The sequence below is a fragment of the Myodes glareolus genome, chromosome 15 (assembly GCF_982192425.1).
Source record: "Myodes glareolus chromosome 15, mMyoGla1.1, whole genome shotgun sequence".
In the NCBI taxonomy this organism is placed as follows: Eukaryota; Metazoa; Chordata; class Mammalia; order Rodentia; family Cricetidae; genus Myodes; species Myodes glareolus.
Genome location: NC_142040.1, coordinates 62,940,125 through 62,965,544, shown reverse-complemented (window position 1 = coordinate 62,965,544; position 25,420 = coordinate 62,940,125). Strand labels below are relative to the sequence as shown.

General features: G+C 38.3%; 1 pseudogene; it reads left to right on the top strand.

The window, feature by feature from the left end:
• The first annotated feature begins 5,199 nt into the window (after window positions 1-5,199).
• Window positions 5,200-7,670, top strand: LOC125414942 (golgin subfamily A member 4 pseudogene; annotated as a pseudogene).
• Window positions 7,671-25,420: the final 17,750 nt, after the last annotated feature.

Sequence of the window (25,420 nt, the reverse complement as noted above, 5' to 3'; positions counted from 1 at the left end):
ATTTAAAAAGATATTCATTTATATAAATGATGGATGGAACAGAAAGGAAAAGCATTCTGGGTGATGTAACCCAGACTCGGAAAGACCAATATTGTAAGCACTTACTTACAGGTGGATATTAGCTGTAAAGTAAAGAATAGATGTACTACAATCTCCAGACCCAGAGAGGTTAGTTAACAAGGAGAGTTCAAGGTAACAAGGAAGATTCATTCAAATCTTCCTGAAAAGGAGGAATAAAAGAGATTTTGTTAGTAGGCTGGGGCTGGTGAGGAATGGAATGATGCAGTATCAGGTGGGATGGGGTAGGCGAGAGAGAACTGAAAGAGAGGAAAGGGGGTCATTTCAGTCAGGAAGAAACATGGTGCAAGGAAAACTTCGAAGAATCTACAAGGAGGACCCCAGCTAAGACTTCCAGGAAAAGGGGATACACAGCCTGAACTGGTCACCTCCTGTAACCAGGCAAGACTACCAATAGAGAGAATGGGACACCAACCTAGTCACACAGCTGGGGTAATACTTTCTTTGTGCTGTGACAAATAAAGCCTGTGTGAAGATCAGAGTGCAGAGAAAGCCACACTAGTTAGCCATAGAGGCCAGGCCATGGTGGCACACATCTTTGAGGCCAGACGATGGGGGCACACATCTCTGAGGCCAGGCCGTGGAGGCACACATCTTTAGTCCCAGCACTCGGGAGATAGAGGTAGAAGGATCTCACTGAGTTCATCGTTACCCTGGGCTACACGATTTTTAATCAGTCTAAAGGAAAACCAGAGAGCACACGTTTAATTCTAGCACTTGGGATCACGTGCCATTAATTGCAACATTGGGGAGGTGGTGACAAGAGTCATATAACTAGGTGGAAAGAGAAATATAAGGAGGGAGGAGACAGAAGCTCAGGCTATTAAGTCTGAGGATTCTTGGATAGGATCATGCCTTTGGTCTGAGGACTCAGTAGTGGTAAGGGATAAGAACTAGTGGCTAGCTGGTTCTGGTTCTCTGATCTTTCAGCTTTCACCTCTTTATCTGATTCAGGTTTTTATTATTAAGACCAATTAGAATTCACGCAACACAAAACCTTCAACTACAGTCTGTACTACTTTCAGGAGATGCCCAGGTAAGGGTGGCACAGAGATTGGGAGAGTGGTGAACTAATGATTGGCTCAACCTGAGATCCATGAGCCTACCCCTGACATTTCCTGAGTGCCAGAGCCCAGAGGCTGGATGTCCCCAAAGAGCTAGGATAGAACCTAACATGAATGGAGAAAAAAAAAAAAGTCAATGTAATGATGACAAATGGTATTCTGCTGTACTCATAAATTGGTGCCTATCCCAATTGTCATCAGAAAAGGTTCATCCAGCAATTGATGGAAGCCAAATAATTAGGCTGAACTCGGGGAACCCTGCTAAAAAGAGGAAGGAAAGATTGTAGGAGCCAGAGGAGTCAGGAAGTGACAAAACAAAACAAAACAAAACAAAACAAAAAAACCTCATAGAAACAACTAACTTGATCTCATAGTGGCTCACAGAGACTGAGCCTGCACCAGTGAGCCTGAATGAGCCTGATGTAGGCCCTCTACATAAATGTGACAGTTGTATAGCTTGGTATTCTTGTGGGAGCAAGGGCTGTCTCTAACAGTTTTTCTGGCTTTTGGGATCCTGTTCCTCATACTGGGTTGCCTTGCCCAGTCTTAACATAAGGGGAGGAGCTTAGCCTTACTACAGTTGATATGCTAAGCTTTGTTGATACCCTTGGGAGGCCTGCCCTCTTCTGAGGGAGCTGGGGAGAGAGAGTGAAGAGAAGAGGGACATGGGAGGTGAGGAGAAGAACTATAATTGGAATGTAAAATAAATAAATCAATGAAGGAAGGAAGGAAGGAGGGGAGGAGAGAGGGAGGACGGAAGGAAGGGAGAGAAAGAGAGAAAGAAAGAAAGAAAGAAAGAAAGAAAGAAAGAAAGAAAGAAAGAAAGAAAGAAAGAAGGAAGGAAGGAAGGAAGGAAATGATTGTCATGATAATCAATGATAATGACTAAACACAAATTTCAAATCAAAACATCTCTCTGTGGACACATTTCTACTGCATTTGAACTGCTTTTGTGAGGTTCTAGGTTCAGTCCTGGATGATGGCAAAGAAAACACGAGCACTGAATGATTGCACATATCTGTGCTTTGAGGGCCTCCTTTGGCTTTTTCTAGGTCTAGTTAATTCAAACCGCTCTCATTTATTCCTTCTATCAATTTATCTGTGTGTATCTCTGTTTATTCAGGCTCTTACAGTAAATGGCCACTGAAGCAGTTTAAAGACAAATGCACCACCATAGATGCAGGTATTTGAACACTTGCTCCCTACTTAATCGTGCTGTCTGGAGAAAGATTGAAGTTTGACCTTGTTGCAGAAAGTACATCATTGGAGGAGAACATTGAGAAGAAAAGCCTTGCCCGAATATCAGTTCACTGTATTGCTTTGTTTTTGCATTTAGAGATGGTCTGGCAGTCCCTGCTCTTGCCACTAGGTCCACCACTTGCCACCATGACTCCCTACCATTTATGGTCACTTATCTTAGAGTCCTAAGAGCAGACACAAGAATCAGAGACACCCTTGTTCTCACGCTCAGGAGTACCATGAAAGTATTAATCCAAAAGTTCTAGTATATATTCAGAGGTTCTGGAACAGCCACATGGAGGCCCTATACCTGTAACTTGAGTCTCTGTGAATTCATCCATGCCTTGCTTAGTAGATTCAGAGGGCCTTGTTCTCCTTGTTCTTCCACTTCTTCTGCCTCCTCATCCATGGCATTCCCTGAATGCTGAGGTAAAGAATTTGATGGTAACATTTCATTTATACTCTCTCTCCACTTAATGACTTTCTTTTTTCTCTGCATTTACTACCATCTGCTGGCAGAGGAAGTGTCTCTGAGAATGGCCGAATAAGACACAGATATATAAATATAAAAGAATATCATTAGGTATCATTTTATTGATAGTCTTTTTTTTATTTTTGGACCAGTAGTATTAAGTAGTATCTTATGTCTCTGGGCTATCTAGTCTCTGGTTTATAGTTAATAATGTAGTGTTGGGTATGGATTCAATCTCATAGAGTGGGTCTTAAGTTAAATTAGACTGTAACATGATGGGGCCGGCTTGTGGGGTTTTCGTCCCGCCCGGTACCCCAGAGCTGGCATACCCCAAGGAAAATCAACCATATAGAGATCTCTATAAGTTATAAAGCTGATTGGCTCATTAGGTCAGGCTTCTTGTTATCTCTTATAACTTATATTAACCCATTATTCTCATCTGTGTTAGCCATAATGGCTCCGTACCTTTCTCAGCTGGGCAAGTTACATGCTGCCTCTTCGGTGGTCTGCACAGGAGTGGCTGAGTGGCTTCCTGTGTCCCAGAATACTCCCAGTCTCTTTGCTCCACCCCTACTTCCTGTCTGGCTTTCCCGCCTATACTGCCTGCTTGACCAATCAGCATTTTATTAAAATATGATTGACAGAATACAGACAATTCTCCCGCACCATTAGACATTTGTTGGCTACTCCTGTATGTATTTTTTTTTAATTTTGTTACGTTTTATGAGGCAGGGTTTCTCAGTATATCCCTGTTGTCCTGGAACTCACTCTGCAAATCAGAGAGACCTTAAACTCAAAGAGATCTGCCAGCCTTTGCCTTCTGAGTGCTGGGATTAAAGGCATGAGCCACTACTGCCTTGGTACTCGGCACATATTTAAACAGGGTGTTTAATTAAGATTGTCTTAAGTCTTACCAAACTTGTTTGGACAATGGGATTTCATACAGTGTTGAGACTGCGAAAGATTATAAGGATATTTCAAGTTGTTCTAAGTACATTTTCCACTATGACAAATCTATGATCCTATCATACACATCCATGATCCTGTGAAGAGCAGGGAATGAAATTCAGTGTTTTCGTTGAGTATGTCCTCCATAGACATAGATATTAAAACATTTTGTCCACATTTGACAGCATTCTTTGAATAAATTTAGGAGGTGTAGCCCCGCTGTTGTGAGTATGTTACCTAATGCTTTTGGTGAGAAATTGTGCATAGCTTCCTTCTCTTTGATAGGTTCATATGTTTGAGGATGAGGTCTCTCAACACCTTCCCCTGTTCCTAGCCTGCTGCTTCTATTCATTACCCTCTGCCAGGACAGACATATTTCTGAAACCATAAGCAGACTGTTATCTTTCTGAAATCATTAGCAGACAAATATCTTTCTGAAACCACTAGCCCAAACAAGTTATATCTTCATTGAGGAATATTACGAAGTCTAGTTCTTTGTTTTTCACATGCTAGATGCTGGAAATTCCAACTTCAAGGGTCTACTAGGATCATAAACAAAAGGTAAAGTTACATTTGAGATTGTTTATAAATTAAGATATGCCTGTTACAGGGTATGTGTGTTTGTTTGTGTGTGAGTAATATAAAAATGACATATTAGAAATGAAGATAGTTTGTTACATTCAAATAACATTACAAGTCAGATACAAATGATAGGTCATTTTCTAGAGCCCCAGTGTGTGAGGCGGCAGCTTTCAACCAGCTGTGTGAAAACACTTTAGGGGCGGGGTCAAACAACTCTTTCATAAGACTATTGGAAAACACAGATATTTACATTGTAATTCATAACAGTAGCAAAATTACAATTTTGAAGCACAAATGAGAATAATTTCATGGCTGGAGGTTGACACAATACTAGAAACTCTATTAATAAGTCTCAACATTAGGAATGCTGACAACCGCCATTCTAAGTTGTGATATGGTCAGCCTCCAATGGGACCTGCACATCCAGTGAGGACAATGTGAAGAGGAAAACTCAAAATCAGTCTCTTCTCCTAGAACAATAAACAGAAATGGAAATATCTTCATTGTAAGGGGAATGTGTCAATACACAAACCTACAACAAATGCCTTATATACCTTACTCTAAGCAACTAGATGGGGGAAATAAGGAGTCTGAGGCAGATTTGTCCCCAGCACCTGCATTAAATGTCTCAGAAATAATTGCTTAATTAATCTCATAATTGAACCCTGGTGCTGGTGAATAATTAAAGTTATTGTTGCATCTGCTAATACTTACAAAGCAAAAAAAAAAAATTCAGGTATTGTATTGATTTGACAATAGCTATGTTTAATTAGAAACAGTGCCTGTAGATGAATTTTAGATTCAAGGTAAGAATCTATGCTTTATCAGTATGAGGAACGACAGCCGGAGCTGCAAGGTCAAGTGCAAAATCTGACTTTGAAAGTCGATGCTCTGAGTAAAGAGAAAATGGCTGCTCTTGAGCAGGTCGCTCATTGGTCCAAAAGGTTCTCAAAGTGGAAGAAAAAAGCACAGCCCAGATTTGCACAGCACCAAAACCCTATTAAAGACCTACAGACACAGTGGACATAAAAGCCAAAGAACCCAGTAAAATGGATGAGCAGATATGTTTGCTGATGGAAGACCTTGATCAGCAAAGTTAAAGATCTGAATGTTTAAAGGGTGAGAAGGAAGACAGGAAGAGCAAGATGGAGAAGAAGGCGTGTGACTTAGAGACTGAGTCCAAGATGCAGACAGCAAAAGGTCGTTGACTGAGAGGACTGTATTACTCAGAGGAAAAAAAAGAAATTGAGTCCCTAAATGAAATACTTACAAATTACAACCAACAGAAGGACACTGAGCAGAATGAACTGGTCCAGAAACTTCAACACTTTGAAGAGATGGGAGAGGAGAAAAACAACAACGTTAGGGAGGCTGAGGAAAAGGTCCTGAGACTAGAAAAGCAAGTGTCTTCCCTAGAAGCTGAACTTGGAATTACATAGGAAGGGACATGTGAATGCAAGTGTGAAAAGCAGAAGCTGAAAGCTTTAGAAGACAAGTTTGGGTTAGAAAGTACCGTGACAGTGGAGCTGAAGAAGAAGGCAGAGCAGAAGATCGCTGCCATCAGGAAACAGTGTCTCAGATGGAAGAGAAAAAAAACCAGCAGTATGAGAAAACACAGAAAGCCACCTGAGTGAGCTGAATGCTAAATTACAAGACAGAGAAAATCAAATTCACTTTCTGGAAGAAAAACTTAAAAACCTAGAAAGTTCTCCCCCAATAAGAGATGCCTGTTGTGTCCAGATCCGTACAAAGTGTGGCTGCATCTTCTGAACAAGAAAAAATGGATTCCTAAGGCTGCACACGCAAGGTGAGCAAGGAAAGAATCTGCACACTACAAAGAACAGCTGAGAGGGAGAAGTTGCTGCTTAGACTTGAGCAGGGAATGCACAGGCTGGAACAAGAGGGTGAGTCAGTGTTGTCTCCCTCTGGAATGTAGCTCTCCATGACCTTAGACCACACCCGAGCCAAATAACCACACAATCAGGTTTCTTTCGGATGTCTTCAAGAAGAACTCAAAGAAAAGAAAATGAATTGTTTCTTCATTGAGTCCCAGTCCATGGAAGAAGAGGCTGGTAAGAGCAATCCAGGAGGGAAGCAGAGCTGAGCAAGTGTGGTTGAGAGTGTCCAGAAAACCCTCCAGGAAAGGGAGCTGACCTGTCAGATCCTGGAGCAGAAGATAGAAGAGCTGGAGGCAGACTTAGAAAGAGAGGGACTCACAGAGACTTGAAATGGACAAGTTGGCCTGAAGATATGAGAAATTGCAAGCTTCACAGCAAGATATGGATGGGGAAAATAAACCTGTCGACATTTTAGAAAATAGTTCTGAGGAAAATTCCAAATCACATGTGATCCAATTTAAATTGGGGAATAACATGGACACCCAGCACAGTGACCTGGAGTTGAAGTTAGCAGGGGTGAAGCAGAAGAAGCCGAAGCTGAGCAGGGAGGTGGCTAGACTGCAAAAAGATCATTAGGTGCCGAGAAAGGAGCATCAGCAGGAGTTGGACATTCTGAAGAAAGAGTGCCTTCAGGAAGCAAAGTAGAAGCTCAAACAGGAGCAAGAGGATCTTGAGGTGAAGCACACTTCCATACTGAAGCAGTTAGTGGGGGAGTTTAATACCCAGCTGGCCCAGAAGGAGCAAGAACTAGCAATGACCATCCAGGAGATCATCCACAAGGCCCAAGAGGTGGAAGCTGAACTTCTGGAGACCCGCCAAGAAGAAACCCAACAATTAATTGCATAGAGAGATCACAGAGAAAGAAAGCCAGGACATACGAGGAGAGCCTTGACACTCGTGAAGAAGAAATGACTGCAAAGGGAAATGACCTACAGCCTCAAATTGAGGGGCTACAGAAGAAATAGAATCACAACTAAATCAGGACAACAGCGTGGAGGACAATGTAACCATTATGAAGCTCAGGCACAGCTGGCACAGAAGACCACTCTGACCAGTGATTCCAAGTTAAAGGAGCAGAAGTTGAGAGAGCAGGTTCATCATTTAGAAGAACTTTTGAGAAGATATGAAAAGACTGCCTGTGTGACCACTGCGAGGACACCCTACAAAGGTGGCAATCTATAACACACATATGTGTCACTCCTGGGAGAACCTGCTGAGTTTGAATATTTGTGAAAAGTCCTGTCTGTATATATGATGGGTCGAGAGACCAAGACCATGGCGAAAGTCATAACCACTGTTTTGAAATTCCATGATGATCAGGCTCAAAAAAAATTGGAAAGAGAAGATGCCCAGCTGATGTCATGGCTCCGAACTTCATCTTGAAGAAATGGGGAGAGTGAGTCTGAGCAATCACTGCTTGGCAAATTGCCTATGTTTCCTGTTTGGGGAAAGGCGCTGTCTTCTCAGACCCCTGTGTCTTGCAGACAGGTCTTACCCTGGACCGCAGACGCACTGCTTGTAAAGCATTTGTTTTTGGTGGAGAAATGGGAATTACTCATTCATATTTGAATTGTACACTAAAAAGAACAATAAGAAAATTTATTGTTAGATGGGTACTGGGGTATTATAAATATGAGGTTCACTTTCTCTGCATATCCTTATTTGCTGAACGTCTTAGCATAAATATATTCTTAAAATGTCAGTTTAAAGTACATGTTAAATATAAGTGTCAAAGTCATTCTGCATTAAAATGAACCTTGGCGTTGTCATTTATCATTCAGCATTACCAGATTTATTTCTCTTTTATCTGCTTCGATGTGTTTGCTTCTTCTAAAAATACATGGTGACCCGTACTTGTAAAGTTGTGCATGGTAGTAATTAACTCATAGCCCGGAGGACAAAGCTTCAGACCTCATTATGGAGCATATTCCTGTGTGTATTCATATACTAATATCTACATTCATAATGGCTTAGAATTCTGGCCTGCTTGCTGAACTTATCACCATGTTGTGAGAAAACAGCTTATCCTACACTGAAATACCAAATACAGTTATTTGGTCTGTGTTATATGTACACACATAACAGAAAAGAAAAGCCGTGATCATTAGTATTACCTGTGCCTAAGACTTTATTCAAATGGAGGGGGTGTTATTAGGGTGTGGTACAATTATGCCCAAGTGACAAAATTATTAAAACTCTACTTGTATTTGTCTGTATAACATAAAGCTATGAACACAAAAATTCATTTAGCAATAATAAAACTAACCTTTTTCTTTTAAAAGAAAAAGAGAGGCTTATGTAATGTGGTATGCTTCTTGGATTAAATGTGAATTATACAGACTTTTGAAGGAAAAAAAAATATCAGTTGACTTCCCTGTTTCCAAAGTTTAAAGCCTTGGGTAATACTTTCTTATCTAGCCAGTAGTCAAAGATGATGCTATCTTGCGAGAAAGGCTGCTCCCTTAAATAGAAGTAGAGGTACATCTCAGCAATGCTCAAAAAGACTCATTGAAAGCACAGTCTGGAGATCGAAAAGCAATTAACATGCTGGATTGTGATAATTACCCACAGTATGGAGGCCTCTCTAAGATATAGCTTCCACTGTGCCAATAATAGAATTCTTTAAATGGTGATATATTTTCATAGACTCAAGAGCATTCTCATTTCAACCTTGTCACTTATAGTGGATGGGGAAATCAACTTCCTTCACACCTTTTTTCCATGCCTAAAATATGGTACACTGTTGTTTTGACAACTTATAATGTCACCTGAAAGTTACCTTGAATCATGACTTAATCATCTAGAACAAAGCAACATCTCATTTATTTCTGTTGTTTCTTTTCATTGCAGTGGAATGATTGCCAAAGCACAAAAAATTAAATTGAATAGTGATTAAAATTGGATGTGGAGACAGATGGAGCAGTTGTGATTCTGACATAATTTGTCCCTTATTAGAAGAGGTCAAGGTGCTTCAAATTTCTATTTTCATTAAATAAAGCAATTTTGGATCAGAATGGAAGTCACATGACAATTTTTCATGGAAAGGCAAGCTTTATTTCTTAATAATTGATATTTAACATTTTGGATTACTTATATTTTCCATCATATTAAAAATTATACTGGGTAATAAACATGAAATGATATGTATTTCATATATATGGCATTTAGATATTAGAAAATTATATTTTTTATACAAAAGACACAAGATATATATATTGTATATATCTTATTATATATATAATGATTTTTTTCTTAAGTATAACACCTTAGAGTGTCAGGAATCAGATTTATAAATAAATAAGTCAGAAAGAATTATTTTTTCTTATAAAATTTACACTAAGAAGCCCTTCTATGTTTTTCTTGCTGTTTCATTGATTATTTTTTATACTTCAATTCAGCTGTCTATAGGCATTTATACATGCCATATCATAACTTCATTATGTGTAGTATCTTTTGCTGCAACAATTACCAATATTCTAAATTTTCATATTTATTTAAAATTTGGATGTTTTAACAAATAAGTCTGCAAATGAGTATAAGAATTCATATAAAAATATCTTAATGAAAATTGTCATGGAGCAACAATTGGAAGGATGCATCAGACTGGAGTAATTTAACTACATAAACAAAAAAGAATAATGTTAATTAGCTAATCTGAATTCAGCATTCGAGTTAGATCATTATTAATATAAGGCTCATTGCTAAATGTGAACATTCAATTAACTTATTTTGAAATATATTATTCCATTAGGAGTCTAAAAATATATTTATGACAATTCACAATGCTATATTAGTTTCTATTTTTATAAGAAGATATACCTACTATGCTTTTAGACCATTCCCTATTGTTTGTATATTATTATTCTTCTGTGTAATCAAATCAGAAAGTGTTGTAGCTAGTTAAACTTTTAAGGCAGTGATGGAGGAGGGTTATCTGTCTATTGTGTTATTTTCATTGGTCAATAAAGAGACTGCCTTGGCCCCTTGATAGGACAGAAAATTAGGTAGGCGGAGTAAACAGAATAGAATGCTAGGAAGAGAGCAATGAGGCAGATGCCATGGAGCCAGCCACCAGGTCAGACATGCTGAATCTTTTCCGGTAAGCCACCACCTCGTGGTGCTACAGATTATTAGAAATGGGTTAATATCAAGATATGAGAGTTAGTCAGTAACTAACTCTCTAGAGATAATGGGCCAGGCAGTGCTTAAATGAATACAATTTGTGTGTTGTTATTTCTGGGACTAAGCTAGCTATGTGGGAGCCGGTTGAGGCAAAAAGCAGGCCTGCCCGCAGCCCCTCACAACAAGGCAGGTATTACAATGGAGAGATGTCGGGCAGCTTTCTCACAGCCACAAAGAACTGGCCAAGCCAAGATCTGATGCCATGAAGCGTGAACGTCTCTAGGAAAATGATGCAGAGTGAGATCAATGTACAGGACAGACATGGGTAGAAATATCATAGAGAATCTCATTAATTTTTCAGTTATTGTTCAATAATAGCGATGATAATGAACTGCACCGGACTAGTATAGAGTTGGCTTTCCTATACTTCAGCATGCTGACTACTCGGTCATGGGTGTGAATGGCAATTCACAGGCTATGAATATTCATTTTCCTCAGAAAAACTGGGCTCAGGTGCTACTTATGGCATCACTTATTCACACAGGAAATTTGAGCATTTTATAATTTGCTTGGTAAGGACACCTTTGACTCAGTGTATCCCAGATCTCTAGTTCCAGTTTACGGAAGAACAGGATTAAGATTTTTATCATAGGCCAAAGAGAGAGAGGATTGTATGATTCCTCTATCTTTAGAACATCTTTGTTTAGTTTATGTAAATTAAATTCTTTAGCTCTCTTTAGAATGGCAGTACCTTGAAGAACTGTGAAATTGCAATTCAAGGTTTGATAATACCCAAATCTAGCAAATTTTTCTGAGTGATAATTAATAGTAATAAATTGAATTGATATAAAGGAATAAAATGAAACAATGGTACCAGCCACAGACATTGGAGCCATACTCACTGGTGCCTAATCCTCCAGTTCCCAGTCAGCCCAGCGTCAGTGTATTCATCTGAAGAGCAATCTTCTCATCCCTAGCCATACTATCATAACAGTGATTAACTGAGCTAATGCATCTGACTTTGGGGTCATGCGAGATGAAAGAGTGAGGGGTTAGTGTATTATTGCTCCATGGCTTCAGGCAACTACGGGGACCTGGAAATGTGTGTCATTGCTGGGAGTAACTGCCAAGTGTGACTGCCAGCTTGGGATAGAATCTTCTCGTCTTTGATCCCATTAGCAGATTTTGTATGTTGAAGCAATTGCCTTTTTAGTAGAAAACAAACCCTTAGTTTTTCTACTCTCATGAGTTGGAAGCTTATCCAAGTGGCAGACATAGACAGTGATTCTTGGGGATTGCTGGCCTCCCAGTTTATTGGGTGTCAGCGTCTGGTTCAGTGAGAGAGCCTGTTTCAAGACGGTAAGTCAGAGACCAGTAGAACAGGACATCCCCTTGTCAACTTTTTCCCTCCATATGTGGATGTTGAAACATCTAGCAAGCCATAAGGAATACAAAGATGTGGGAAGTGGATGAAGATGAGCCAATGCTTTCCTAATTGAGAGCTATATTGTGTTTGCTCCCACTTGGAGATGGGTGATTTACTATCAAGAGGTATTGGATGGAGGTGAATAAACCAGGAAGCTAAGGACTAGGTGAAACAAAATAAAAGTAAAATGTGCTTAAGTACATCTCATAAATCAGTAACAGAATCCCATAAGATGTTAAGAAGAGACCATCAGTCACATCATATAGAAAAATGAGACTGGAGAATATGCTCGTTAATTCATTTATTCTCACAGTAATTATGCATGCAGCTTTTAAAGTGGGATTCTTATTAAAATACCCAATGGTTATTATATAAGTGCCTGACCTCTGGGGAAGACATTGCAAGGCTTGTATTTGTATTTCTGGCTCTGGCTTTCCTTCTCCCACCTTTACCCTTAGTAACAGTCTTTTTATAGAGGCGTTAGTGGCTGCAATCAGGCTAATGCCAAACCCTGCTGGCCTGGGAGCTCCCTGCTCTCAAGGTGGCTGCTTAGCTATTCTCAGATCCATTATAGCTTTATATAAAAGATTCACTGTCAGGGGGCCATCTTCCTACACTCATTTTCAAGTCAGCTTTTCAAAATTTAATTTTAGACTAGAATCATTTGTAAGAGATAATGTGCAACAATTATTTATTGTCTTTCATTTTGCATCTTTTATTCAAAACATATCAATACAGTAAGAAACAAAATTACAGATATTTAAGGATTTACAGGCTTTGGCACTAATTGAGAATGTGCTCTGAACAATTGATCAGTTTATATCCTGGAGAGCAGAATAGGTTTATGATCAATGTATGAATTTTGAAATCATTGAGAGAATATTTAAGTTTGCCTGATTTATCTAGACTTACTTTAAAATTCAGCAGATTTAGTAAAAAGTCCTGAAGTTGGTCATGATGCTGTGCTTTTTCCCACAGACTTAGTTCAGACTTAAGAAACATCACAATGTTTAAAACTCTGGAAAAAAATCACATGAAAGGCCAGATGCTCAGCTTTGGAAATCCTGATTTTTAAATCACTGTATTTTAGAGCAACCACAGTGATATAGTTGTACAGGGAAAGTTGTATAGGGAAACTTCTCCCCAGTTATCAATCCCTGGTACTAGTGCAAAAGTGCCAGTCTAGACACTACCCAGTATGAGGAAAAGATGAAAATGTATTTTTTATCTTCAACAGGAAAAAATACCTGTGGCTTAAAATACCTTTTCATCGCAATGAGACATTATAGCTTCATTGACTCAAGCCTCCCTTTTTCACTAATTGTTCTGTCTGAGAAAATTCATCTGGGATCTCAGTAGTTTGTCACATGTAGAGGAAGGTGACTTTCAAGACCCATCCTGCCAAAATCAGTGTAGGAAATACAAAGGATATGTGAGACAATAGTTTTTCACAAGCCATATTCACTTGTTAAGATGTCTCTATTGAAGTTTAGTTTGTCCGTTACTCAATTATTACATACAGGAACCCTGTGGCATTTTTACAATATTTTGCAATGAGTCTATGAAAATCTGTATGTATAAATATCTTTTGTAACTCAATAAGTTCAAATTGTTTGTAACGCAGTCAATATAAAATTAAAGAATAATAAAATTATTTTATTTTAATTTTTCCTGGAATTGATATTTCATTTGATGCGTGACTGCACCATTTCATTTTTTCAAAATTGATATACTTTGACAGTATTTTTTATTTACTGTTTTTACAATATATTTATTAATGTTCATATACATTCATAATTTAACTTCTGCCATCAAGGTACTAGATTAAATTCTCCTGAATATGTTAGTGCCTTTTTTTAGTAAGCATTCTTTAAAGGAACATAGAAATAGAATTAATATATAACTTTTCTTTTTTTCTTTTTTTTAGTTATTTATTCATTTATTTATAAAAATTTCTACTTCCTTACCTCCAGCCAATACCCTCCCATTCCCCCCACTCCCTCTCCTCCTCCCTCTCCAGTCGTAAGAGAAGTCAGGGTTTCCTGACCTGTGGAAAGTTCAAGTTCCTCCCCCCTCCCTCCAGGTCTAGTAAGGTGAGCATCCAAACAGACTAGGATCCCAAAAAGCCAGTACATGCAGACTAAACAAGACCCAGTGCCACTGTCAATGGCTTCTCAGTCAGCCCCCATGTCAGCCACATTCAGTGACTCCGGTTTGATCACATGCTCGTTCAGTCCCAGTCCAGCTGGCCTTCGTGAGCTCTCATTCGATCAGTCCCCTCGTATCAGTGGGTGAACGCACCCCTCGAGGTCCTGACTTCCTTGTTCATGTTCTCCCTCTTTCTGCTCCTCATTTGGACCTTGGGGGCTGAGTCCAGTGCTCCAATGTGGGTCTCCATCTCTATCTCCATCAATAGTCAGATGAAGGTTCCCTCTGATCCTGCCTTCCTTGCTTTCTCATTTGGACCTAGGGAGTTAAGTCCATTGTTCCAATGTGTGTCTCTGTCTCTATCTCCATCCATCACCAGATGAAGGTTCTATGGTGATATGCAAAATATTCATCAGTATGGTTATGGGCCAAGGCCAGTTCAGGCACCCTCTCCACTGCTGCCCAGGGAACAATCTGGGAACCTCTCTTTGGGCCTGGGAACCCCTCCAGAATCAAGTCTCTTGCAAACCCAAAAATGGCTCCCTTAGTTGAGATATATACTTCCCTGCTCCCATATCTATCCTTCCTCCGTCCCCCCATCCCATTTCCCCAAGCCATCCCCAATTCTCCCCTTCTCCCTTCACTCTAACCATCTCTCCTTACTTCCACCCCCCTACCTGCCCCCACCCCCGTGCACCCAAGTTTGCCAGGCAGTCTTGTCTACTTCCAATATCCAGGGGGATAACTATATGCTTTTCTTCAGGTTCACCTTTTTATTTAGCTTCTCGAGGATCACAAATTATAGACTCAATGACCTTTAACTATGGCTAGAATCAACTTACGAGTGAGTACACACCATATTCCTCTTTTTGGATCTAGGTTACCTCACTCAGTAACACGTTTTCTTTTCCATCCATTTGCATGCAAAATTCAAGATGTCATTGTTTTTTATCGCTGAGTAGAACTCTAATGTGTATATGTTCCACACCTTCTTTAACCATTCTTCTATTGAGGGGCACCTAGGTTGTTTCCAGGTACTGGCTATTACAAATAGTGCCCGCTATAAACATAGTTGAACAAATGCTTTTGTGGTATGATAGGGCCTCTCTTGGGTATATACCCAAGAGTGGAATTGCTGGGTCCTGAGGGAGGTTGACTCTCAGTTTCCTGAGAAACCGCCACACTGATTTCCACAGTGGCTGCAAAAGTTTGCATTCCCACCAACAATGAATGAGTGTTCCCCTCACTCCACATCCTCTCCAGCATAGGCTATCATTGGTGTTTTTGACTTTAGCTATTCTGACAGGTGTAAGATGGTATCTCAAAGTGGTTTTGATTTGCATTTCCCTGATCGCTAAGGAGGTTGAGCATGACCTTAAGTGTCTTTTGGCCATTTGAACTTCTTATGTTGAGAATTCTCTGCTCATTTCAGTACCTCATTTTTTAATTGGGTAAATTAGAGTTTAAGTGTCTAGTTTCTTGAGTTCTTTGTATATTTTGGAGATCAGACCTTTGTTTGATGAGTGGTTGGTGAAGATCTTCTCACAGTCAGAAGGTAGACTTTTTGTCTTACTGACAGTGTTCTTTGCTTTACAGAAGCTTCTCAGTTTCAGGAAGTCCCATTTATTCATTGATTCTCTTATTGCCTGTGCTACTGGGGTTCTACTTAGGAAGTGGTCTTCTATGCCTATGTCTTGTAGACTACTTCCCACTTTCTCTTCTATCAGGTTCAAAGTGGTCAGATTAATGTTGAGGTCTTTAATCCGTTTGGACTTGAGTTTTTTGCATGGTGATAGATATGTATCTACTTTCATTCTTCTACAGGTTGAGATCCAGTTATGCCAGCACCATTTGTTAAAGATGCTTTCCTTCTTCCATTGTATACCTTTAGCTCCCTTGTCGAAAATTAGGTGTTCATAGGTTTGTGGGTTAATATCTGGGTCTTCTATTTGATTCCATAGGTCGACTTCTCGGTTCTTATGCCAATACCAAGCTGTTTTCAATACTGTAGCTCTGTAATAGAGTTTGAAGTCAGGAATGGTAATGCCTCCAGAAGTTCCTTTATTGTATAAGATTGTTTTGGCTATCCTGGGTTTTTTGTTTTGCCATATAAAATTGATTATTGTTCTCTCAAGGTCTGTGAAGAAGTTTGATGGGATTTTGATGGGGATTGCATTAAATCTATAGATTGCTCTTGGTAGAATTGCCATTTTTACTATGTTGATCCTCTCAATCCAAGAGCAAGGAAGATCTTTCCATTTTCTGGTATCCTCCTCATTTTCTTTCTTCAAAGACTTAAAATTCTTGTCAAATAGGTCTTTCACTTCCTTGGTTAGATTTACCCCAAGATATTTTATGCTATTTGTGGCTATCGTGAAAGGTGATGTTTCTCTGATTTCCTGCTCTGCTTCTTTATCCTTTGTGTATAGGAGGGCAACCGATTTTTTGGAGTTGATCTTGTATCCTGCCTCATTACTAAAGGTGTTTATCAGCTGTAGGAGTTTTTTGGTAGAGTTTTTGGGGTTGCTTATGTACACTACCATATCGTCTGCAAATAACAAAAGTTTAACTTCATCCTTTCCAATTTGAATCTCCTTGATCCCCTTATGTTGTCTTATTGCAGTTGCTAGAACTTCAAGCACAATATTGAAGAGGTATGGAGAGAGTGGACAGCCTTGTCATGTTCCTGATTTTAGTGTAATGGCTTTGAGTTTCTCTCCATTCAATTTGATGTTAGCTGTTGGCTTGCTGTAAATAGCTTTTATTATACTTAGGTATGATGCTTGTATCCCCAATCGCTCCAACACCTTTATCATAAAGGGGTATTGAATTTTGTTAAATGCTTTTTCAGCATCTAATGAAATGATCATATGGTTTTTTTCTTTCAGTTTATTTATATGATGGATTGCATTGGTAGATTTGCATATGTTGAACCAGCCCTGCATCTCTGGGATGAAGCCTACTTGATCAGAATGGATAAATTTTCTAATGTGTTCTTGGATTCGGTTTGCCAGTATTTTATTGAGAATTTTCGCGTTGATGTTCAAGAGTGAGATTGGCCTGTAATTCTCTTTCTTGGTTGTGTCTTTGTGTAGTTTTGGTATCAGAGTAACTGTAGCTCCATAAAATGAGGTTGGCAATGACTCTTCTGTTTCTATATTGTGAAATACATTAAGGAGTATAGGTATTAGCTCTTCCTGGAAGTTCTGGTAGAATTCTGCATTGAAATCATCTCGTCCTGTGCTTTTTTTGGAAGGGAGATTTTTGATAACAGCTTCCAATTCTCTTGACTAACAGGTCTATTTAGATTGTTCACCTATTCTTGGTTCACCTTTGGTATATGGTACTTATCTAAAAAAAAAATCGTCCATTTCTTTTACATTTTCCAATTATGTGGCATACAGGCTTTTATAGTAAGATCTAATGATTCTCTGAATTTTCTCTGTGTCTGTGGTTATGTCCCCCTTTTCATTTCTGATCTTATTATTTTGCATGTTCTCTTTCTGCCGTTTGATTAGTTTGGATAAGGGTTTGTCGATCTTGTTGATTTTCTCCAAGAACCAGCTTTTTGTTTCATTGATTCTTTGGATTGTTTTCCGTGTTTCAATTTTGTTTATTTCAGCCCTCAGTCTGATTATTTCTAGTCTTCTACTCCTCCTGTGTGAAACTGCTTCTTTTTTTTTCTAGAGTTTTCAGGTGTGCTATTAAGTCTTCAATGTGTGCTTTCTCCGTTTTCTTTAATTGGGCACTTAGTGCTATGAACTTTCCTCTTAGCACTGCTTTCACAGTGTTCCATAGGTTTGAGTATGTTGTGTCCTTATTTTCATTAAATTCAAGGAAGACTTTAATTTCTTTCTTTATTTCTTCCTTGACCCAGGGGTGATTCAGTAGTTGACTTTTCAGCTTCCATGAGTTTGTTGGCTTCCTGGGGTAGCATTGTTGTTGAATTCTAACCTTATTCCATGGTGATCTAATAAGACACAGGTGGTTACTAATATTTTTTGCTATCTGTGGAAGTTTGCTTTGTTACCGCATATGTGGTCAATCTTTGAGAAGGTTCCATGAGCTGCAGCGAAGAAGTTATATTCTTTCCTATTTGGGTGGATTGTTCTATAGATGTCTGTTAAATCCATTTGATTCAATACCTCCAATAATTCTCTTATTTCTCTGTTAGGTTTCTGTCTGATTGACCTGTCCATTGGTGAGAGAGGTATGTTGAAGTGTCCTACTATTAGTGTGTGTGGTTTGATGACTGCCTTGAGTTCTAGAAGTGTTTCTTTTACATAAGTGGGTGCCTTTATATTAGGGGCATAGATATTCAGGATTGAGACTTCCTCCTGATGAATTGTTCCTGTTATGAGTATGAAATGTCCATCTCCATCTCTTCTGATTGATTTTAGTTTGAAGTCAATTTTTTTGTTAGATATTAAAATGGCCACACCTGCTTGTTTCTTAGGTCCGTTTGCTTGAAAAACCTTTTCCCAGCCCTTTACTCTGAGTTGGTGTCTGTCTTTGTGGTTTAGGTGTGTTTCTTGTAAACAGCAGAATGTTGGATCCTGTTTTCATATCCAATCTCTAAGTTTGTGCCTTTTTATAGGTTGATTTAGTCCATTGATATTAAGTGATCCTAATGACCAGTGGTTGTTGACTCCAGATATTTTCCTTTTGGGAGGGGGTTGTATAGTGTGTGTTTCCGTTCTTTGAGATGTGCTTGTGAAGGGTCGCTAGATGTCTGAGTTATTGAATGCAGTATTGGCAATGTTGATTTCCTTGGGTTGTGATTTTCCTTCTAATACTTTCTGTAAGCTGGATTTGTGGCTACGTATTGTTTAAATTTGTTTTTATCTTGGAATATTTTGTTTTCTCCATTGATAGTGAACGATATCTTGGCTGGGTATAGTAGTCTGGACTTGCATCCATGGTCTTTTAGTTTCTGCAGTTCCTCTATCCAGGACCTTCTGTCTTTCATGGTTTCCATAGAGAAGTCCGGTGTAAGTCTGATAGGTTTACCTTTATAAGTTACTTGATCTTTTTCCTTTGCAGCTCTTAATATTCTTTCTTTAATCTGAATGTTTTGTGTTTTGATTATTATATGGCAAGGGGATTTTTTTTTGATACAGTCTATTCGGCGTTCTGTATGCTTCTTGAACCTTCATAGGGACATCATTCTTTGGGTTGGGGAAGTTTTCTTCTATAATTTTGTTGAATATATTTTCTGGGCCTTTTATCTGAAATTCTTCTCCTTCTTCTACCCCTATTTCTCTTAGATTTGTTTTTTTTTATTGTGTCCCACATTTCCTGAATGTTTTGTGATGAGAATTTGTTGGATTTGCTGTTTTCTTTGGTCAGGGTGTTCATTTTCTTTATGGTGTCTTCAGAGTCTGAGATTCGTTCTTCTATCTCTTGTATTCTGTTGGTTATGCTTGTTTCTTAAGCCTCTGTTTGTTTACCTAGATTTTCCATATCCAGCTGGCCCTCGGTTTGTGTTTTCTTCATTGCCTCCATTTCAGTTTTCAAATTGAACTGTTTCCATTACCTGTTTGATTGTTTTTTCTTGGTTTCCCTGGGTTTCATTTACGGATTTACTCATTTCTTCAAACTTTTTGTTATAGTTCTCTTCCATTTCTTTACTTATTTTCTCAATCTTTTTGTTATACTTATTTCTTTATTTCTTCCATTTCTTTATGGCAGAATTTTCATCTCCTGTTTAAGTTCCTCTATTATTTTCATAAAGTTCCACTTAGATTCGATTTCTTCTATTTCTTCTGGAGTAGGATGTTCAATTCTTCTAGTTTCATGATCCCTGGATTCTGGTGATGTCATGTTGCCTTTCAGGTTGTTGGAGGAATTCTTGCATTGGCACTTGCCCATCTGCTCCTCTCTGGATGGAATTCCTCAGCACTGAAGCAGGGACAGCTGGTACTCCAAGGACACAGGAGACAGAAGGGTGACCCTGTCTGGATAGAACTCCTTAGCACTCTCTGGATAGAACTCCTCAGCACTCTCTGGATAGAACTCCTCAGCACTGAAATAGGGACAGCTGATATTCCAAGGACACAGGAGACAAATGGGCAACAATGGGGGCAGGGAAGCCTCCCGTGGAACACTGAAGACCCTGCCATCTAAGCTGAGGAGGGGGGCTGTGCTCTCTTCCAGGACAGTCTGCCCCGGCTAGCACCCACTCACCTCTCTGGATAGAACTCCTCAGCACTGAAATAGGGACAGCTGGTATTCCAAGGACACAGGAGACAAAAGCGCAAAAGTGAGGGCAGGGAAGCATCTGGTGGAGCAACGAAGACCCTACTGCAGAATCTGGAGGGTGGTGGCTGTGCTCTCTTCCAGGACAGTCCGCCCCAGCTCGCACCCACTCACCTCTCTGAATAGAACTCCTCAGCACTGAAATAGGGACAGCTTGTATTCCAAGGACACAGGAGAAAAAAGGGGGACAGTGGGAGCAGGGAAGTGTCCCATGGAACACCGAAGACCCTGCTGCAGAAACAGGCATGTGGGGGGTCTGTGTTCCTTTCTGGGCCAGTCCGCCCCGGCTAGTACCCACTCACCTCTTTAGATAGAACTCCTCAGCACTGAAATAGGGATGGCTGGTATTCCAAGGACACAGGAGACCAAAGCAACACCGGGAAAAGATTCAGCATGTCTGACCTGGTGGCTGGCTCCATGGCGTCTGCCTAATAGATAACTTTTAAAAGGGAATTTAATAGCGTGACTTATCGGCTATTGCTCAGTTAGTCCAATAATCAATGTCTTTCTCCCTTTGGAAAGACCAAGAATTCAATAGTTTTTGGTAAAGTTCCAAGAAAGTCCTGTGCAGCTGCTAATTCATTGAATGTTAGAGTCCTGAAATGTATTTTCTAACATACAGGATAGATGAACTTATTGGTAAAGGAAGCAAGTGAAGAACAAAAACTTTCTTCTTCCATGTACTTTTATGTTTGTCATTAAAAAGTGTTTTCTAGACTCTGGGGCTGTCTTCCCATGTCTTAAAGCTAATGAAGAAAATCCCTCACAGATAGGCTGGCTACTTCATATTAAGGTGATTGCAGATGTAGAAAAAATTGACAACAAGATGAGGCATCGCAATACCTCAGGTCTGTATTTTAAAAGTGAGGCTTAATAGATTGAGCTCTAATTCTTCATTTTTCTCAAGAAGATTAGGAGAAAACTGTACTATCCAAATCCTGTAATCTTTATTATGACTTTGAAGCTTTGAATTTACTAGATGAATAAATAAGACATTACTCAAATATTCAGATCTAATCGTTTTCAACCTTATTACATAAGTATAGTAAAACCGAAGAGCACATGAAGGTGTTTCAGTGGGTACATTCAAAGCAAGCAAGAGTGCCCAAATCTAGATCCTCATCATCCACATAGAAAGCCAGGCTTGGTGGCACATTTAATTAACCCAGGCCTTGTCACAAACGTATGTGGTGGCCTGGTGGCTCATTTGCAAGCAAGGGTGGCTCAGACAGTTAAATTAAAGTTCAGAGGTGGAGCCTGTCTCAATTAATGAAATGGGAGCACGAAGGTGATGGTTTAGCTCTACGAACACTTGTTGTTCTTGCAGAGGTCACAGATGCAGTTCCTGTATCAAAATGACACAGAATGGGTATGTTAATCCAGTTTTGTATAGTCAAATGCCTTCTTCTGGTCACTTCATGTACTTACAGGCTCATGATACACAGACACTGGTAACAATTTATACACAAAAAATCTGCTTAAGGTGTCCAAATGTCAAAGTTCCTAGAGCACTTCATAGTTGTGGACAAAGGTTTATATCGGGGATGTTGTTATTGTCCCTTTTTCACGTCTTTACACCTTTGCCTAGAGGTGACAAATGCAATAACTGTATGTGTGTTATCATTCATTATGGAGAGAAACTTTTCTGGCTGTGCAGAACATCAGGTTTTGTCTGAGTCCAGCCAAAAACAAGAACTAGAAAATATACAATGGTTTTGTATATATGCTTCCTATAGTTTTGATTAAAGAATGAAAAGAACAAAAGAATAATTGAAAGAAATGAAACCGGCACATTTTTGTCATAGAATCATAATGTTCTTGAACTTTCAAAACCCATGATTATGCTTCAAGAAAAATCTGTGACTTTTTTTGATATTTCTGAAATATTTTGGGTGAAAGGGCATTTCTTTGTAAAAGAAGTGTTAATGAGAGTCAAAAAATTCACAGTCTTTCCCTAGTTAGGATATCGCATGCTATTTTGACAGTTCTATTTGGGAAATTACAGAATACAACACAGTGTGAATGTGTAATTGGTTTGAGTTAATCAAGCTTCATTCACCAATAACATTGTACAGAAGAACAATTTGGCATGTTGTCTTTATAAATTTAGCCTTGTCAGAGGAACTGTGTTCAGACTGAAGAACATGCATTAGAGATGGTTGGTTCTTTTATATTAAATTGAATTGCTCTTTGATCCTTTCAAAAAAAATCTTTGGTTGCTTACTACATGATTTATTTTTTGTCATCTCATCTGCTTAATCTTCAAGTTTTTTTTTCTGTCTTTGAGCATAAAATTCTTTAATCTAGTATTTACAAAAGAATTAATGGACATAATATTGAAACCAACTTAGAGTCTCTCTCTCTCTCTCTCTCTGTGTGTGTGTGTGTGTGTGTGTGTTTATTTGTAAATTTAGAAGCATGTTAGCAAGTGAAAGCAAACAAATCACATGAGTTTGTCTTAATTTGTTGCTCTCAAACATATTTTCATAAAGAGACTCTTTCACAACACTTAGAGATCATCAATTCTGCAAGACAAATCATGTGCCTTCTTTTCTTTGCCTGCATGGCCCAAAACCAAACATAGTGTCACATATGGATTATTTTTGTGTAAGTGTTTTGTTCTAAACTCACGTCTTTGTAGTATAAGTAAAACACTAAAGTGACTGAATCATCTCCTTACTTCCTATTTTTCTAAGATGCATGCAAATTTGCTCAAATGTTTTTCTCTTTCAGAAATGATTCAATAAAACAAATTAATTTCCCACTATGTTTTAATTTTGGAAAAGGTATCATTAATTGAAATATTATAACATATTCATATATATTTACTGTATGATTGATTTGAATAATTTAATTCTTCTCAATTACAAACACAAGTAACAAACTATTCCAATGAACATTGACTTTGTTTTTCACATACACACATTTTTCAGTAGATTTATCACAAAAATTTGATTATCAAGAAATTGAGAGATGTAGTAAGAATATTAATGTAATAACAGAATCAGAACTTACTCTTATGAATGCCACACATTTGGACCATTTTTCAGTTAAGAGCATGTATTTGTTGCTGATAAATGGATACAGCCTTCATTAATACTGTCCCTTTACTTCACTTGAGGTTAATGACTTCCATCTGACATACATTTCCAATCCTCTTACACATCATGATTTGAAACCAACAACCTCCAAGCTCCAGAATGTGAGGTTCCACCGCATTTCTGAAGTCTGCTGATGTTTCTCATGGGTCCAGGGATTTCATGTTGGTTGCTGCAAACTTCTGCTGACTTTCCCCAGTTCCTGTTGACATTTTATCATTACCTCCCTGAGTTTTCCTCTAGGAGGTTACTCTGTATCTCCCACAAACATTGTCATTTTCGGCACATCACTAAATTCTGCTGTCGCCTTTTTATGCTGTTAAATCCTGTTACACTCTCTGCAATGGACCCTACAATTGTTTGCTGTAGTGTTTGAGTATTTTGTTTTTCCTATCTTATAACTATGGTTCAAATTAGTATACTTCCAGAGAGCTATGGAGGCATCACCATATAAATCACGCATATTTAAACCCTACAAGGCTTTTATTACTTGTTTGTTTGTTTTGGTATAATTCTTTTTCTAGCAAATCCTGGACTCTGACAATAAATTGAGTTGGAAAATATATTTTTCTTAGTCATGCAATGAGCAGGAAATTATGGAAAAAACCCATTTGTATATTTTTCAAGAAGACTTTAATTTGAAGAAAATACAATTTATACACAATATTGAAATTTGAGATCACAATCACTCAGTTCAAAAGTTATTTATATCTTATGTAAACATCAGGGATTGATATTCTGGTTTCTTCTTCTATCACCGAAAGCTTTCTCCATCTTGACCAAGTTTATATTTCTATTAAAGCTTTCCAAGCTGAATATGCATAGAACACTGTTTATACTTGCTTTAGATTACACAAAGTGAATGTAAAGGCTGTACCACCTAGTAAATGTCATCTCCCTCTTTCTCTCACAATAGACCTTTTCATCAAGAGGCAAGGTGGTGGCAGTTTTATAACACCCTTTTATCTTCCCCACCATCCTTAAGAAAGCAAGAAATGGAATACCCAAGTGTACTACGAGATCTCACTTTATGCTCTATGCAAATGTTCAAGAAAGCAAAGGTTTAGTGTGTTTGGGGTATTGAGGTACTTTACATCCAGTGTTTTCCTATTGCTTTGACCAGAGTATCTCAATCTATAGTATTATTTTCCAAGATTATACTTGTTATGAACATTCAATATTTTAATTTCTGTTTTTTAACTTTCTGAATACTAAATTAAGATTTTCCCATTACAAATTATTCCTTAATTGTAACTGAATACATATTTCTTTCATTTCTACAATTAGAAAATTAAATAAATTAAATTATTCTAAAGCAAGTAGATCAATGATTTTCCAGTAACTATTATACCACATTTGTGCTTTAAAAGTTATTTTGCACAATATAATATAAATCTTTCATTAGAATCATCCATGAGATCAAATAAGAAGTCTCCAACTATGTGCGATATATGGATTCTGCCTGGAACCTTTTATAATCATGATTAAAGAAAACTTATTTGACCCAGAAAATAGAAATCATTAGATTATTTATTTTTGCTATTTATTGTGAGTGTGCATGCATATGTGTGTTTGTGTTTGTGTATGTGTATGTGTGTGTGTGTGTGTGTGTTGGGTGTGCCTGTGCCATCATAATTCCCATGTAGAGGTCTTTAGACAACTTTTACAGTTTGGTTCTCTATTTTTCCGGGGAACTCCAGGGATTAAATTTAGTTCCTTTAATTTAATTAATTAAATTAAATTTAGTAAGGGCTTTTCCCAATGAGTCATTTCACCAACATTTTAAAAATAGTTTTACATGAATTAATTAATCAATCAATTATTTAAATGAATGTGAAATTGAAATAAAGTGTACACATATTCAAAAAATTCTCTTTCCCAGCTTGTGGACATTGTTTCATTTTTACTCAGTTTGGGTTCACTAAGCTAAAACTTTTCTTTTTAAATATACTAGAAGAAATTTAGCATAACTTTTCATTATTTCCATTTCATATTGCATTGTTTTCCTCCCTTTAAGCATTGAGTTCTGAATTTGTGTGATTGTTAATCAAGATAAAAGGGACTAATCTACCTCAAAGTCAAGCTAT